General features: G+C 41.7%; 1 protein-coding gene across 4 annotated transcripts in view; it reads right to left on the bottom strand.

Annotated features, from left to right (window-relative positions):
* The window catches only part of BMPER (BMP binding endothelial regulator), a 154,607-nt gene that overhangs the window by 81,035 nt on the left and 54,643 nt on the right, over window positions 1-18,929 (bottom strand). The gene's annotated exons all lie outside the window — the stretch shown is intronic.

The raw sequence follows: 18,929 nt of genomic DNA, 5'->3' as shown, positions 1-18,929 counted from the left end.
TGGGTAGGCTACCCACATGCCTAGTGCACAGCATGTGTGCAGCCTGTGTACTGGGGCAGACAGAGAAAAAATGTCTGCAGAAAAATATCTGCAGGTTGGGAGTCTGTTGTAATTAATCCCCAAGAGCCTTGGGCTTCAGCTAGCATGAGAGCAAGAAAGTGATCACCACCAACAGCCTGTCTTCAGCAGATTTTTAAAGCACTCATGAAATCCCAGTAGGACAGAGATTTCCACACTCCCAATTTGTTTGCTACTGATAATGAGCATGTCTAAAATTAATAATATTTTACATGCATGATTTTTAAGGTTAAAGGTTAACATCAGTATTATCAAGAAGCAGGTTTCTTGTGGGTATCTCATTTTCTACTTGACTTTCATGTTTCATCTCTGTGCTTTAGTGAACCTATAAATCATCTAAAAAAGATTCCTCCTTAGTTTTGCCCTTTGTTCACCCTTGCACTTGAAAGACTTCTCATCCTCTAACAGAAGTAAAATTTCCATTGATTTTGCAGAATATTTTGTCTAAGTGCTGACTTGCATTAGGATTCAGTGGATTGTAAACATTTATTTTTAATGTTCATTCTAGAAGAAGTGTGAAAGATTTCATTTGCTGCCAGTGAGTCTATCCTTACAGGAAAAAAAAAATCCAAATAACATTTCTCTCAACTCTGGGATACATATTCCAGACATTAAGAGCATGGTCAGACATACACTGTAGACTCAGCAGGGTTATTGTAAGAACTAAGACAGATGTTCAAGGCTGTCTCCAGCTATGAAGAAAGATTTTATGCCACCAGCATGAAAAAAAACTTTGAAAGTTCAACGGGGTCACTACTGAGCAAGTCTGCCCCATGCCAGTGGCAAGAGAAGCCAAACAAACACACACAACTGTGTGACTGTTTTCAACTACTCTGCCCCAGTGCAAGTAATTACAGTCACCATGAACATAAATAAGGAACATTATCATTTCTGTGACAGCAAAGGCATAAAGGCAATAAATAGACATATTCCAATAAAGAGATGGACATATTATTTGAGATTCCAATAAAAATTTGTATTACCATTGCGTAATTAAAAAAATACTGAAGCATTCCAGGACTTGTTTCATTACACCATATTGGCTGATGTGTGTAAGTCTTCCTAGGTGAACTGGACAGTGTGTTGGCTTGCATACACCTGGTGGCCTCCAGGAGCTCTGTCATACTGTGTGATAATGAAGACTTTGACCACCTCCCAAATGTGTGCAAAAAAACATAAGCCAGGTCAGCAACATGTACTGTGCAAGCATCTCCAAAATACCTCTGGAACCACACGCCCTGAAATCCATATCTTGAGTTTACAATCAGATTACAATCAGATTACAGTCACTGATGTGCTACGTAAGTAGACTTCAGGTACAAAAGGGAGAGGATATGGTACTTAGAATGTAGGTTTAATCTGGAAATTTAATCTGGAAAGGTGTCATCTCCCAAATCAGATGAAAGACACTCCACTTCTTGTAAGAATGCTGGTGCAGCATGGGGTGGACAGCCTCTGGAAATAACTTCACCCCTACACAGTATTTCAGGGCCCCTGAAACAGCCATGTCATGCACAGTGAGAGTTCCCTGGAAGGGTCACAGGAGGAAGAAGGGTTTTAGGAAATGAACAAAGTAGCAATACAGTTTGCAGCATAAAAGCAACCAGCATATCAATCAGACAGACAAGCCAGAGCTTCCCACATCCCTGCAGCCTGATCTATTGTCTAGATTAGGATTTTTAAAAAGCATCTCTAGAAAGTGTTGGATAAAATTCAGAATAGGGAGATCTTGAGCTTCAATTCAAAACAGTAGGTATTTATACTGCAGGTATTCATACTGTATGTGTCAGACCTTTAAACTTTGGATCTAGATCTCAAATGCTATTTCCCTATTTTTTGAAATATCACTCCTACGGGAAGGCTTTAAAAAGTGGCCCTGGTGACAGTCTAAAGTGGTGTCCTAAGAACTGCGTGTGAATAAATGCTCTACAGAGCTCACATTTCTTTTAATACCAGGTCATACAGATTGGTGTGGATATAAATAAATCTTCTTAAATGGCATAAATATCACCTAAAAATCTATACAGATTAGAAATGGTAAGATACAACATTCTTGTGAACAAATTGCTAAGCCAACTCTGGGGCAAAGCAAAGGCACAATTCTTGGAATTATTTCAATTTTTAATCTCAGTCTGATGCAAAAGCATTCCTTGACACAGCAAAAGAAGCATAAAAAATTCCATCAATTTCTAGCAGGTCAAAGTTTGACTTCCACCACCTCTCCTTCCATATGCACACTTAGGATACAACTTGTTAGATGTACAGTCTGTGTCATCAACAAGCTACAATAACAAAAAAGTCTGACTAGTTGTCTTCAAGCAATGTAAATTCATGCCCCTGATTTTCTAGCAAATTGCAAGTGCAGTTGCAAAGTGTCACAGAGTTAGATCTTGACCTAAAACCAAGAACCAAAAAGTTTCCCTCCTTGGGAAATTACTGTGTATATGATTGTATCCATCTGCTGAAGAATTAACTACATTAATTCATTAATTAGTTATTTAGGATAGAATGAGGGTTCTAAATACTATGTTCCAAATTATGTGTAATGTTAAGCAAATACAGTGTGTACAAAGTGACATGTAGGTGCCAGGTCTATTCAGTCTTGCCATCCATTCCAGTTCACAAGAGCCACTTTTCCAGGGACTGGTTAGATTAAGAAAATAGATTTCTCTTCTGTAGAGGGAAAAGTGTTGCTGTTTGTTTGCTGAAAATCCCAGTTTCCTCCCAGAAACTGAAGTACGCTCTTCCGGGTTGTAGCTCTCCACTTTGAAATCAGACTGTTGGGGAGCTGCTGGTCCTGCTTCTTTCAAGTTTCACAAAAACATGAATTGCACTGAGTGTCCTGTGGGAGGAGGTGGAAGACCAGGGTATTTACTGCCTTGGGTGAAAGGGACCATTCTGGAATATGAAATTATGGGTTGCACAGTAACTTTCTTTAAGGTATGCACAGGCAGAGACACTGGTCCTAAATTTCACAGTTGCTGGAACTGGAGAAGGGCTCCTTGGAGGAGGTCACAGCACTCTGCTCTCAGCTGGGGGACAGTGCAACCAGCACTTGGCCACATTTCTCCAGTCTAATAGAATTATGCAGAAGTATTGCTGGGATGATATTGCATCTGGCTTCACAATCCAGCTGAAATCAAATAATTTGCTGACCCAATAGCATACTTACAAAGTAACACAGCTGAACAGCCAGCAGCCCTCTCCTCTCCTGGGCTTTCACACTGAACTCTTGGCTCTGTTGAAAGTGATGTTGTAAATAGTCCCCCTTCTCTTGGAAGCCCTGAAAGGTTTAATTGTGGTGCATACTTTGTCCCTTTCAGGCTGATTCCTAAGGAAAGAAGGCTTATGGAGGTGGAAACCAAGGACACCTGTAGTTTGTGAATCACTGACCAGCTCCAGCCACAAATGATCAAGGGACTACTCTGAAAAAGGTATATAGAGACAAAACAGCAAAAATCAAACTGACAATAAGATCTCAAGGACATTAAGTTCCTACAAGGTTTTTTTCAAAGCCAGACTGCTGCAGAGAGTAGAGAGCCCCCAATTTCTTTCTTATTATGAACTCCAGAAAGCATCCTACAGTGTTAGGCAGCAGATGGCCTTCCAACCAGCAGCTCCCAGATCTTCTGCCTTTCTTTCAGTGCTTGTGTCATGGAGATGTTGGGAAAAAAACCCAGATTTTTGCAGATAGGACAGATCAAGTGCCACACATCTATAGAAATAAATCTTTGCTGCTTCTGCTGTTCTGGGAACACAATCTCTATTTCTAGGTTAACAGGGACAATGGAACATAAGACAGGTCTGTGTCCCATAACTAATGCACTTTTCCCATGAGATGAGGCATTTTTCTTTATGCCATTCCTGTGTTGGTTTTTTACTCACAGTACCTGCAAGTATTCATGGTACGTGTGTTCCAGACTGGCCATCAACTATCCTAAGTGCTGGATGCTTTCAGAGGCAGCCCATGTATTTGTTCTGCTGTGAGAGCCATTGTTTTATTGATCCTTTTCCTGGACAATCCTGGACAGCTGATGCTTTTTCCAGGGTTAGATCTCTTTCTCTCAACAAATCTCTCCTACAAGAGAAGTAATGTATCCCACAAATTCTGTCTTTCATTAGGTGGTTTTTAATGTCTCTGAAGTTTCATCTAGAAGGCAGAGCTTCCAACAATGCAATCTATTCCTTCTTCAGCTAGTTGATAGTGAGTTAAGAAAAAAATTTTAAAAAATCAGAAACAACAGTATCTCTCAAAAATTCAGAGACGGCTGGATTTACATGGTGCACCACAAACACATTTGTGGACTGTTTAATTATCCCAGACACTATTTCCAGCAACAGATAACAATTTTCTTCTTTTTATTTTTCCCAGTGAGAGACCATCTAAAAAGTTGCTTTAATTTTTCTCAAATTTACCAACTACACTTAATGCCTTAATGCTACATAGGAGATTAGTTCTTGCTTTCAGCATACAAATGACTGGCCAGCATCTCAAATCCAGCTTTTCCTTTAGTCTGAATCCTTTCACATCATCTCCATCCCTTGCTGCCATTTCATTCACTTACTACTCAAAACTCTTCCTTGCTGCAGGTCTCGTTAAACTGATTGCTGTCACTGTGCCTTTTGAAGTCCATGCTGGGTAATAGTATCAAAAGGCTTTAGCCTTCTAAAATTAAAAATAGCTCATTCTTAATAGGCAGCTACATGACAGTAATGCCACAACCACCAGTACCACAGCCCCTATCCTCCACATACCTTGGTGTTTTCTATGAACCAGACATCTTTATACAGGCTATGCTTCCCCCTTTTATCTCCCTGCCAGTTGCTGCACACTCAAACAGAGCCAAGCTGGGAGGTTAAAACATATACACCAGGTGAAAGAAGTGAATTTTAAGGCAAGATGTAGGCAAGCACTTCCCCAAAGGTCATGCAGCTCAGCGGGGGCCTTTCCACTGATTTTCAGTCCACTTTGGATGGCAGCACTTTGAACGAAAGTCCCAGAAGTTGCACAGGCAATGGTGAAAAATGAGCCCAGATAACCACTTAGGCAGGCATGGGCCAGGAAGGCAGCTGCACACTGCAGAAAGGGGGCTCTTCGCCACCTTGGGGGGAAAGAGCTGCAGCTTTGTGGGGACAGCAGATGGGAAGCAAAGACATTGGCAAGGAAACAATTCTGGCACACCACTGCAGAAGGGAATTCAGCTATTCATGATTCATTTAGCTGTTGCACCAGAGGTCTCCAGTGACTGTGGAAGCTTTGCTGTGAGTCAAATGATTATTTATTTCTCTTCTAAAAAGAACTGTTTCTATGAAAAATTGCAATAAAACATGCTAAGCTGGAAACTGTCTGTGGCCAGAAAAACTATTAAAAACCACTAACAAGCTTCTTCAGCTTATTCATGTCCTATTCCAGATAATAAGAAAGTTAGGGTTAAATCCAAGGGACTTTCCTAACTTCAGTTATTAGAAGCAGAGCAGTAGCTCTGTAAAACAGGTCCTGGCTTCTTGCAGCCATGACTTTTCCCCTGAATCAGTTGGAGCCTGCTTTGTTTTCATTGGCATCAAGAACACATGAAGTACAGTCCAGTGGGTGTACAGTTGTGTATACACCACCGGTGCATTTGCATAAGGTTTCAAAGTCCTAACTCAATGCCTGCGAAATGATAGCCACTGCCACAATGTATTTATATTAAGATAATTTGCTTTTCATAAGATAAACTTGCACAAAAGGGGTTTTTCTCCTTTTTTTGGCTTCTTTTTCTACAGCATAAGCTTTGTGATAGTACCTCACAAGCTCTTCTCACTGCATCCTACAGTAAATGGTACTCCAATAAACCCCTCACTTTGGCAACTATCAACGACACCCTTCACCCCCCACTTCCAGCTCCCACATTACAGTGCAGTACTGACCTCCCTTCTGAGAACAGCTTTTCCTTCTGAACAGCTTGTTCACAGAGATACAGTTATTAAATCCCTCCAGTGTCCCCAGTGTGTTCCTTGCACACACAGAATACTAGTACCATTGTGACCCTGAGAAAGGTGACAGTTCTGACTCTCACTTCATCATCATTCTTTAAAATACTTGGTCACAACCAGAAACTCTACAGATGTATCCACACAGCTTTGCCTTAGAGCATTAGATTTAAATAATTCCCCTTAAGTTATCTGTAGGAATAAATTGCAAGACTTGAGTGAATTAAACCTCCAAATGCCCAAATTCTGACATGTGGTACTTAGATACAAAGTAAAGACTTTCTATTCAGTAGATACTTTTTTGTAGACAATATGAACACAATTTCATTTAATGGTTTGAAACTTCAGAAATGAGTAAAACAATTAGGGTTGTTCTTGGAAGAGCAAAACCCACACAATTTAGAAGCAGGTACCTAAACATCTTAAATTTGAAAAGTTGTTACTAGGTCAAAACCTACCAGAACAGTTCACATCAAATCACTATTCCATTCACAAGCAAAGAGAACAAATCTCCTTCTGTGATTCAGGGCAGTGAAGCATTGGGGAGGTTGAGACTTAATCCTTCACCAGTTATTTCTACAATTTTTGAACGACCTTGCCTCAAGGTCTGGTGATAAAGCACACTGGTATCTGTAGAACATCCATGGTGAAATAAATCATACTGTCATAGTAGTTGTAAGGACACTACTTCTAGCTTTTTACAGGACCTTTATATATGCATCTACACTACTTGAATGTTATGCTCCATGTATACTGGTGAGGTAACCTCAGGAAATATAGGATTACATACACACTGCTTCCTTAATGCATCCATCAAAGGTTTTCATTAACAGGAGATCCTGTTTGTCCTAGGCACTTAGCAGAGTGAGTTAAAAATACAATTTAAAATGTTATGTGAGAAAGAGGTAAACTGCAAGAGAAAGTGGTAAACTGCAGCTCATTCAGCAGGAAAATAAAGTTTTAGGAAAACTAGGCTACTTTTATGAAACCAGTAGGTTATGAAACTATTCCTACAGTGAAATAGTCACAGGGGTATCTTCAATCTACCCAAAATGGTACGGGATTAGACTTATTGTCAGCCAGTGGCACCTATATATAGCAACATTTGTAATACCACTGTGTATAATTCCATTGCTTTGTACTACATAGAGCTGTCCATCCCCAGAGATGTGACTTGGCTCTGCTCCAGGGAAGGGCACACTCTGGCTTGGGATCAAGGTAATGTAACATGTTTTAGTCTTAAACACAAGCCTGAGCAAGGGGTGCTGAGGAGGAATCTGCAGTTCTCCACGAATAGCCTTGGGAAGCATTTTGATTAGGAATCATTTACAAATCAGAGTTCCACTGCCACTTCCTCCTTCCTCCAGGGGTAATGAGTTAGAGAAGTATCAGCAGCAAATGCTGACATTTCCCAGTTCTGGCTAGCAAGACTGATAGCAGAATAACAGGGTTTGTTTTTTTCTCATTCCTAGCTTGCAAGCAATCTGCACATTCATGGAGAGAGGGTGGATGAAACTCTAAGAAATCTATTTGTCCTTTGCACCCCACCATGACACACATTCAGACATTACAAGACTTTGCTTCCAATTTTTTCACAATAAAGTTCATATTTAACTATTGCTGTTCTTTATGGATGGGATCCTGTTGCTAATTAACAGCTTCTCATTGGCAGCCTTTGCCATTTGTAAAAGGCTGATGCCCAGATGGCAATTTTCTCAGGGACACCTTAGGCATGGTGAAGTCTCAACAACAATATGGTTCCATTTAGGCATTTCTAGCACACCAGACTTTGGCTGTATTTTGGGCAGGCCAGCTCTTTTGGCACCTGCCTGAAGGCCTCCTGTTCTTCTTGATCTGGGTCAGCCCCGTTGCAGCAACCTAACGAGCTTGGAACTCATCTCCAAGCTAAGCTCATGTGACATTCCCAAAGTGGATGGCCATACCTAAATTCTTTGCAAGGCAACAGCACATGACCAAATTCATTCAAAAAGATGGTACAGAATAGGTGGAAACACTTGCACCTACCTTTCCAACAATATCCTGATAACCAAAGCACTTCAAATTAGAAGTAGAGTGCAGTCAAAAATAAAAAGAACTATATGAACCATGAGGCTGTCTAGAAAGAAGGAGTATGTTTCCAGAACCAAGTGAAAGAGGCATGTACCCAAGAAGAATTTTTCACATCTGGGACTTCTCACACAGGAAGATCTTTCTGCATTTTACATTACAGAAAATGCTTATATTAACACTAAGAAAGGGGGTCACACCACATGCAATTGGAAATTCAAATTACAGCACAATCTTATATTTGGCTTACTGCTTCATCATCAAAAACCATTATTAGTCTCTCAAAGAAACAATAAGCAAGCAAATAAAATCTGGGTTTGCTTGCAAGTGTAAGTGTCTCCTTGGCCTTGTTAAGTCTCCTTTGTACCTGTCTAATGATGTAAAATGGTCTTAAAATCAGTGTAAAGTAACTCATTAAAAACTCTCATAGGAAACAGAAACACACATTTTTATGGGCAGGATTTGTTGAAGTACTAGAAAAAGGTATGTTAATTGGCCAAATAAAGACATTTGAAAAAAATGTGAATTATTTATATTGCAACCATCATCCATAAGCAGAGAACTTAGATAATTTACTTTTACAAAACCTCCTGTCTTTTTTTCCCTACTCTTGGTTTTATTTAACATGCTCCTGAGATTGCAGGACAGAATCCAGAACTCTCTTTTCAGCAAGTTTTCACCATTTGCAGCACTTGCAGTTGCACACACTTTCAGTTATTAACCTTCCAACTACTCATGCAGGGTGGTTCTCTGATTATGTGAAAATGTGTCACTTGAAATTATTCTACAGTAGAGAATAGCTACACACACCAAACTATTATTGTAAGTTAACATTAATGGACACTATACTTTTCAAAATGATACAGTATTTTCTTACTATTTAAAAAACAGACCCATCATATAAAACAGCTGCCATGTTTATTTAGATAAGTGCTCCTCCACTCTTATAAAGTGGAGACTGATGACAGATGAGTCTTTAAGGCGAAAAATATTAATTCTAGAAATGTCAGCATCTGCTTCTTTTCAGCCTAGCCTTACAGATTCACACATCATTTTTCATCCACAAGGAGAGTTTCTTTTTTTTTTACGGAGAATCTGAAAACATGGGTGTAAATTACTGGTCCCAGGGCCTGACACTTTTATTAGCACGTCACTGGTGCTACATGTGTTAGGTCTGATTAGACATAGAAAGCATTTTCCACCGCCCATTCCCAATGCAATGAGGAAGGCTTGCACTTCCCTAACAGGAATTTCCCACCTGACTGTTCCATTTCTGTGAATCGGTATTTGCTACGTTAATACTGTATGTAGTTCCTGGAGTTACTGGAGATTAAAGACATTAATTAAAAAAAAAAAAAAAAAAAAACAGGACAAAACAAACAAAAAACCCCAAAATAAAACAAATTAAAAGCCCCACACAGCTAAATTTTCCACTGAATTCAAGGAATCCAGCCTTCTAGCCCACCCAGCTACCATTCTATAGTTTATTTACATTTATTTAGTACAGTAATTGTTGTTCTTTTAATCATTTACTCTTTAATCATACTGTTAGTAGATACAGCAAATGAAGCCCTACACCTTACTCACTACAAAAACACAGAGAACATTTCCTACACCACAGAAGAGCCCTGCAGTACTCACATTGCCTCCCAGAGAAACGCTTTCCAATAGAAAACATCACTCAAGGATAATTCTGTACAATCAAACCACGAACAGACATACGAACAAACAGCAATTAGAAGGTGTCTGCTAACCATCAGCAGCTCAAGATAAACCATCTTACAATTAGTGACCACTCAGAACAAATTAAAGCTGCTGCAAGAATGGACCACACTGGCTAAAAAGTCCCTCTGGGCAAAATCCACCCACATGTCACTAACCCGTGTCTCATCATCCCCAGTGACTACCAAGACATTCTCATAGCACTTGCAGACATGCTAAAGGATTTACCACTGAAGATCCATACTTTCCTGGTACAACAGCAAGCAGCCAGGTGTTCTATTCAACTGCACAAAAAAATGCCTCTGTTGAATAACCAAAAGCTGTCCTACCCTAACTAGTAGCTGCTCTCCACAGCCAGATATTTTTTATTCAGACGATGCTCAGATTGTTATCCTAAACATTTCAGTGACAGTAAAACCTCTCCAGCATGGCTGCAGAGAAAGGTGCTGACAAATCTCTATATTTCAACACTTTGAGCTGGCTAGAGATGAGACATCGTTTCTGGCTTGCCTGCAGGCCACACTGACCTCTCAGCACAGCAGTGTGCCGAGGCAATACATCTCAGAAAGAGCAGACCATGAGCTGAAAATTTCAGGCTGCCCACAAAGTACAGGGGCACTTTGTACAAAATGCTATCACTAAATTACTTAACAAAATATTCCCAGTTTTCCTTGGAGTGGGGCAGTGCAGATCTTCTCCTATAAGAGTAAGTAAGTTATTTACAAAGGTACAAACAATGTGCTGCAGGCTTTCAGCATAAGCAAAGAAGTTTAAAGACTAAGTTCTTGCCTGGGCAGCCTTATTATCAAAATAGGTAACACAAAGCCAAGGAACAAAAGGGAAGCAGCTTAACAGAACTGCAACTGTGACTGTCCTGTAAGCTTTGTGATCTCTTTGTTTGCTTACAAGCTTTCTGCAATTTATCCTGCCTTTGCTCTTTGGCAAAAACATATTTTTACAGATGGGGCTAAAAATAGCAATTATAGAAACAGAAGACTGAAGAAACTAAGAGTTGCCAAGTGAGGTCTGCATGAGGTCTCTGCAATTCTGTGTCCAAATTAAACTGATTCTACAGCAGTCTTTGCTAAGAACTTTCTTTTTCACTATTTTCTGTGGGGGACAAACACTTTTTCCATTGGCTATGCTTAATATTCCTGAACTCTTAATTATTAGGATTGATCATGCATTCAATGCAAAAGAAAAGTTATTCTGACTGACATTAAGTTTGTACTTTTTCAGTAACACCAGGGGAGTCTGATTGGCAACACGATTTTGTTTGTGGTTCAAAGACTCTGCAGGGACTTTATTTTCAAAATATTTTTATGATTTCTTTAGGAGAAAATGTTTTTTCTCTCATGCATTTTCAGATTGCAGAAAAAAGGTCAGTTTGAACTTTTTGCAAGCGTGAGCACAGCTCTGCCAAATCCTGTACACTTGCAAGCCCTGGTTTGTATTGAGAAAACAGGATTAGACAAAAAGGTCATTTTCAACTTTGAGACTTTCCTTTCTCTCAAGACCTGTGTAAAAATGATGCAATAAGGTTGTTCAGATGGTAACTTGTAAGCACAAACTGTCTGCCCCAGCACTAATTAAGACCTACGCAAAGAGAAAAACAACTCAAAATCTATTTTGAAATCTACTCTATTTTTCAAGGAAAGATGCCCACTCTGTCCCAGGTGTTTCTGAGGCAGCAAAAGTAAGAGAGGTGTCTTAGAAGAGGCAGCATAGGGCTCTCTATTTGGCACGGGCATGACACAGCTCATTCTTTACACATAAAGGAAGTAGAAACAGCAAAGTAAGGATGAAGGGAAATTCCCACCAGGAGCATCCCTCAAAATACTGTCTATTCTTTCTTTCCATGTCATTTAAATAAGTGTATGGACCAGAAGCAAGAGAATTGTCATTAAAGTGAAGACACAGAAGGCAATGCATCACTCTAGATAACAGCACTACAATTTCCATGTGAGACCTTCCCCCTCAACTCATGTGTTTCAAACAATTGGGTGCAACCAAAATAAATGTACAGAGAAAGGGATTATTTAGCAATTTCATCCTCTACCCAAATGTGAAACACTTGCTTAGGAAGGGCTCCTCTTCAAAGCTAAATGAAATCTCTGTATTATCCCTCCTATCCATAGCCCTCTCAAACTTTCTTAATTAATTTTACTGCTGGTTTCAAAGAGCACTCCAAGTTGGCTCAAATCCCTTTGGATTGCATATCAGCATTAGAAACAGGAGATGTATTACTATTCTCTCTTTTTCTTTTTCCTCCTTTCTTTCTAAGAGGAAGCAAGGAAAGATAATCAGTCACGTTATCACTCTAGAGAATGAGGCCATTATTGCATCTGAGGCAAACTCTGGACTCCTCATGTAATTTTTACACACACTTCTGACCTGATAGAAGATAACTGTGCTTTTTCTTTCTCCTTTTTTTTTCCTTTGCTTTTATTCTGGCAAATTCTAACAGAGTCTGTCTATTCCATAATAATCTCATTAAATCAAGACAGGTCTGAATTATGTTTCTTTTTTCTTCCTTTTTTTCATGCTTTACATTACTTCAGCACCAATTATAATACCGTGATGCTCTCCCCTTCTCTCTCTGTGCTGGAGCAAGCCTCAGCTGAGTCCTCTCATCCTGATGCCACAACAGACCTTATTTGCTTTTACTCAGCTGCTTGTTCCCTAGGAGTCAAGTTAGGCAAGATGGCTAGACAGCTTCATGGAGGTGGCCAGAACCTCTAAATTTAGTTAGAAAAATGCTTTCCCTGTACACAGCAGAATTCTGTTGAGAACCTCCAAATGCCCATAGCCATGAACCACAAGCTGGTAACCTTCTGTCCACTGTTTGCCAGGAGGCATCTATCCACTCTGCTGGAGGGGAGGCTGAATGTAGATGAATTTGGATCATATTTGCTCAGGTAAGAACTACCAGCGTCAAACACTGCAAGCAAAATCAGCCTCTCCATGGCCCCATCATTACAAGGTCCTCCACACACAGTGCTGGGCCAGCTCAGGATTCTCATTCCAGTTTTGCTTTGAGTGACGGAAGTAAGGAACAAGAACTGAATTTTAATCTTACAGAGAGACCTAAAACCAGAAAATAAATTGGAGAAGCCCTGAGTGAGATTCATTACCTGAATAAAGCCTCCTACAATTCAAAAATGTAAGGCTCATGAAGATGGTATAAAACATTTACCTCATTCCAGACCAACACAAGAGAAGGGATAAACAAGAATAAGGGTTGCAGTTGTGATTCTAAGACCACCAGCTGATGGTTGTCTTCCAGAGCTGAACACTGCCAGCTGGATGCTATCCCATCCTCAGAAGTTTGCCAAGTCTAGGAGCTTCAGAAAAACGTGGTCAGGTTATCTCAAGCCACCTATACCAGCTGCTTGAGCTTCTGCAGCTGATTTTGCCTGGAGCTCGTTTAGCAAGTGCTTTCTGGCTCCCTTCCACTGGCAGAACTCAGGAGACAGGAACATATGCAAGATGGGAATATTGAGCATCTGGGTATGGTAACATTTTAACCAGCACAGCTGCTGGCAAAGTGAACATCTGTCTGTTGCCCAGGTCTCCTTTCACAAAGAAAAATGCTCTCTCCCACAGGCTCATCTGCACACTACACAAATAGCTGCTCCTTCACTAAGTACCTTGGCCATAGTTAAGTACTTTGTCCAGAGTGTAAATTAGCCCATGCAATGGTCTGTGTTACCATGACTAGATTCCTTTGTATATCAACAGCTAACTTGAATATATTGTAGCATCAAGCACACTAACTTATTTTTATTGCAAGTTTCATGTAAATGAGCCAGGAAAGAACCTGAGAGGAAACAACACCTAGGAGAATATTCTGTATGACTTTTTCAACACAACCAGTACTGTATAAATGTTGGATAATAACAATGTGATTACCTCAAACTACTTCTTTCCTAAAGAACATAACACTTGGTTAAACACTTCTTAAAGTTGTTTTCCACCCAGTAATTAAGTAACTTATCAAGCAGCTGTCCCATACACAACCAAAGCCATTGCTCACAAACTGTCTGGGGCACACTCTGAAGCACAGTGGAAGACCTGGAAGCCTCTTAGATGCAGCTAACCATGACATGTACACCCTGCATCATGCAGAGGGAAGCACTACCACAACTGAATGATGTTGGCTAATACACAGAGAATTCTAGAACTTGGAAATTCAAAGCCCTAGAGCAGACCTTGAGTGTCATGTCAATCCCACCTGAGAATGTAAACTGTGTTACAGAAAGAGCAGTGTCAGGTGGAAGGGGAACACCACCCAGTGCTTATCATGAATCTTTCCGGCCTGGAAATACCCTATTCACATGCCTCCCAGGCACTGCTGGCTTCACCCAGCATGAAATCACCACTAACACTGCCTGTGTCTCACATTAGTTTATCTTGCTCCAAGGTGCAATCAATTCTTATTTTACTCCAACTCACACATTCCTACTGATGATGCCTCTAGGCTCTCCTAGTCTCACGACATCAATGTGAGAGTCTCTTGCTCTCATAAGCCAACAAAGTTTTCAAACAACTGTGTCTGGGGAGGGAGTTCCTGCCTGAGAACATAAGAAGCCACTTCTCTCTCACTACTTCACCACAATTCTGTCAATTCCCATTCAACTTCCCAAGTAAATGCACTTCTGCCTGTTTACCTCCTGCCTCCCCTCCAGCTCAGTACAGCATAGCTCAAAGCATCTCTCAGTTCCCTTTCCACCATTGCAAATTACACAGAAATTATGTGCTTTCTACCAGCAGAGAAACACAAAAACATTTTTGCTCTGTTTTTTTCCATGCTTGGCTAAATACACCTCTGCCATTGTTCCTAATGGTCTGATTTGCAGGAGGAGCAGCAGGGAAAAAAAGTAACCATTCTTTCACCAAATTCCTCAGTATAATGATTCGTTCTTCTAATACATTTCCTGTGTTTTTGAGACTTTTCCATGTTTCAGAGGAAGGTAAGTAAATCGTGCAACTCACATGAGTGTTCTATTTTTGACAGTTCTCAAGGATATCATATTAATGGAGAATGTTCAGTACCATGAAAATACTGTGCAAGAAAAGGGAAAAGCCACGCTTCCTGGGAAAATGCATACAGATAAAGTGTTCCAGCTTGAAATGTATTTTGCGGCTCTCCTGCTGGCTCTTTGCCTGCCTTCATGTGGGGAGAAAGGATAAGGTGTGAAGCCAGATCAAGCTTCCTCTTTTGTCTCCAACAGGACAAGCCACAACTAAGGAAAGAGCACTGTGAATAGGTCCTGCATACAGATGCTTTTCAAGAAAGCAGGACAGGCAGTCCCAGTGGAAGGTGAGCTCACACTTAAGCTTGGCTGGCCAAACGCCCATTTTCCCCAGAAGTGTTACCAGTGCAGGGATATAGCTGTAGCTGAGTCATACAAACGTTCCCCACTTCCCAAAATTTTTCATCATTAGAGCTATCACTGAAGTAGCACAAAATAATTTATCCCATTTGTAAAAGCTACAAATAATGTGTTCCATCACCTACCGTTAAACTCGAAGTTCATATAGAACTTTTAATCCTGCTCCTTCAACATAAGGCAATGCTCTGCTCACAGGATGCCAGCTCCCAGAACTTGTCATGTTTGTCCAGTTTTCATTTGTAGCTATTTAATGGTAGTCCAACATCTGTATGTCACATTCTCTCTTTAAAAGAGTAAGTGCTTTTCAAAGCATGCCATATGCCAGAGTTTTCTCAGTTATTGGTAGTCACTGGAATGCACTTCTTCCTCTCCTTGTTCTTGGAATGTCATCTCTGTAGGTGACCCAGGAAGTGCTCACCGCTATGCTCTGGCCACACTGCACCAGCTCATTGGAAAGCTAGTAGTTACTAAGAGCATCCTAATATCCCAGTTAAAGGGACACCACTGCACAGTAAATATGTGCCACATCAGTCAGAAGCAGCCTTACCAGCAAGAGAAAGCAAGGGTTAAGGAAGTGTGTGTACTGAAAGCGCAGGCTATAGCAGTAGTGAAGCAAAAAAAAAAAAAAAAAACCAAAAAAAAACCACCAACCCCAAATGCATGATTAAACATTTAGTAAATAACAAACTACCTCCTTCATCTGCCCCAATGTTTCAGGCACATTTTCTACTTCTAAATCAAGCCAGTCTCCCTCTTCATCCTGAAGAGAGCCTGTGGCTTCTGCTGCATGAGACAGCACTGGCCTCCTCCTCTCAACCTTCCACTGTGCTCTCTCAGGGGAGTGGGATGGCCTAGTGCCACCTGTGGCATTTCTTCTAAATATATCCAACCCTAAAATGCCTTTGACCCTCTGATTTCTGCTTACTGCACGATGGGACTCTATGTAATGCTTCAGGGATGAAGTCAACCTGGCCTACCCAAGGTTCTGCAATTGACAGTTTTACTATGCTTTTTAATCACCGCATTCCTGGCCTCAGCATCTCTTACAGTCAACTGAAGAAACAGTGATAAAACTTGATATACTGTATTAGGAAGAATATTAAATTAACACCTCCTTATAGGAACTGCTGGAGACAAGACACATGCCCAGATGAACCATTCTTCTGCCTCAATCTGTCAATCCTTTTGTCTGAACAAGCAAACAGAGAATTCAGATACACAAAGCACCTGAACAGGTCATTGTAGCAGCAGGAACAAAGGAAAGATGTCCATAGGAGTCCCAGAGAACACAAAGACACTGGCTAAGTAGCTGAGATATTTATTTTTAAATATTCAACTGAGAGTGAATTGGTGATGGCTCAAAATAAACAACCTTCTTGTCTCCCTGAGAAAAGTCAAGCACATGGCAGCCAGAGCTGCCCCCAGAGAAATTCATGCGGGTGCTTCTTCCCAGGATTAGCAAGGCATTCTCTGCTAAAGTGAAAAGGAGAGAAAGGACAGTGAAAAAGGAAAAAAAGTCTACATTTTATTCTACATGTCTGCTACCATCCCCAGGCCGTTCTCATCAGAGACGAGGGAAATAAAATGTGAATGGGAATTAGAAGGGCATAGAGTATTTCTCCTTCTAAATTTTAACAGTACTTTGAACAGGCACTCCTAATTACTTACTTCATGGGATGGATCTTCCTGCTAACTCACCAGAGAGAGCAAGAGGAGTAAGTCCCTTCCAGCACTCTTCCCCTTAGGTCTAAAAGAGGAAAGCCCATCACCAACAAACCATTTTCTGTTTTCCAGGTGGTTGCAAATGCCTCCAGTCCCTTAAATCCTTCCCAGCCTTGCAACAATGGAAGTATTATCGAGTTTAAGGTTCTAGATTAATTTGTCCCCTAGATGGTGACTTCAGTGGTGATGTGAACGCTGACCCACCCACTGACCAGCCACCACCTCCTAACTCAAACCCTCTGCCCAGGAACCCGCTCATCCCATGCTGTTTTTAGCTTGCTTTGCTGCCTGGGCACCTTACCCACCAAATTAGCCCAAGAGAAAGTATGTCAAGTGTGGATAACCCTGCAGCAAAGCTGTTGCATCCTGTTAACATCCTCTGCAAAGAGGCAGAGAGGCTGCAGCTGCCCCTTGGGAGTCTGCATGTGTGGAAAGGCATTTCAGAGCTCTTTACACATTGTGAGTTAATGACTGGTGATTTCATTTATCTTCATTCTGATAATAAATAACTCCAACTTAGCACTTGCAGCTGACTAGCCTCCCACTCAATACTGCCTTTCTTCTCAGCAGAGCACAACTGTTCAGGTTTCATTCCTTTGCATTCTCCTATAATTTTAATTAGGCTGAAAACCAAAAGCCATAAGTTAATGCCTGTTGTTCCAGTATTGCCAGTTTTTAATCAATCTGCATATGCAAAAGTTTCTTTCAAAAACTGCACTGTCACCAGAAATCAAATCCAACAATTTTACCCTACTGACCTGAGTTTCATTACCAGAGAAATGATGACGGGAAAAGGCAAAAGCAGAGAACAGGAGCACTCATAAAAGGCCTCACTAGCACAAATACACACACAGGAACACCACCAGCTGGGAAGTCAGCTCATACAGAAAAAAAGGGTCAAGTACTTTCAGGTTCTAGGGAATTATATTTAAATCAGGGTTTCACTGCCTGCAGAAACAGAGCTGCTGGAATCTCTGAATATGGCTCCTATTAAACGTCTGTTATTAAATTGCCCAGTTAGTCATAGTTGGCCATTTCTCTGCTTAGGAGCTGCTGAACTCAAGGGCAGCCCACCAGGCTGTTGTAGCCCTTCACAGTGCATTCCTGCTGGCAAGTTATTGTCACAATAGGGGGTAACTACTCCTTCTTTACCACTCTGCATCAAATATCCCCTTCCGCAGCTCCCTGTGCTGCTGGCAAAGGCAGCAGCAGGCTGGGTGGCAGGGCAGGTCTCTGCTCTCCACACGGACAGCCCAGGGCTCCACCAGGCCCAGGGGGATAACTTGGTGTCCATTTCCCCTGCCTGCTGTCTCCCTGCTGTTTGGTTATGGATCTCAGGCACACCTTGCGATGTGTGCCCTGGCTCGGGCCGAGCCCCCAAAGCATGGCTGAGGTAACCTTGCCAAGCCCCTGCGGGATCAACATCACCCATCTTAACAGGTAGGTCACTCTGACCTCCTTCTCACTTTACGGTTCCCGGTCTTTTTCACAACATCTGCCACCATAAGCAGGTTTCCATGTTGTTTTTTTGAGGCGTTTCCCCTTGGAAACGCGCCGGGACGGCGGAGCGGGGCCCTCTCCTCCCGCGGCCGCCAGGTGGCGCTGGGCAACAGCGCCGGGACCCGCGGGGCCGCGCCCGGCAGCGCCGCCTGCTGGCGGGGCGGGAACGCGCACCCAGCCACCGAGGGACACGGGCATCCCACGGGACACGGGCATCCCACGGGACACAAGGGTCCAGGGACATGGGGACCCCTGGGGACACGCGGCCAAGGGCACCGAGGGCCCTGCAGACAAGTGCATGGCCTCGCGCAAACACGCTCTCCGTGGGCACGCAGCAGCACGCGTGGGAGACACAGATACGCGCAAGTGCGCAGACAGAGGGACCCACGCACACTCCGCCTTTTCCATGCCTCTGGGGCTGTTCCAAGAAAGAACAGGAACAAAAGAATGAGCAAAATAACAAGAAAAGGT

The sequence above is a fragment of the Passer domesticus genome, chromosome 1 (assembly GCF_036417665.1).
Source record: "Passer domesticus isolate bPasDom1 chromosome 1, bPasDom1.hap1, whole genome shotgun sequence".
Classification (NCBI taxonomy): domain Eukaryota; kingdom Metazoa; phylum Chordata; class Aves; order Passeriformes; family Passeridae; genus Passer; species Passer domesticus.
This window is presented reverse-complemented; position numbering and strand designations above follow the sequence as displayed.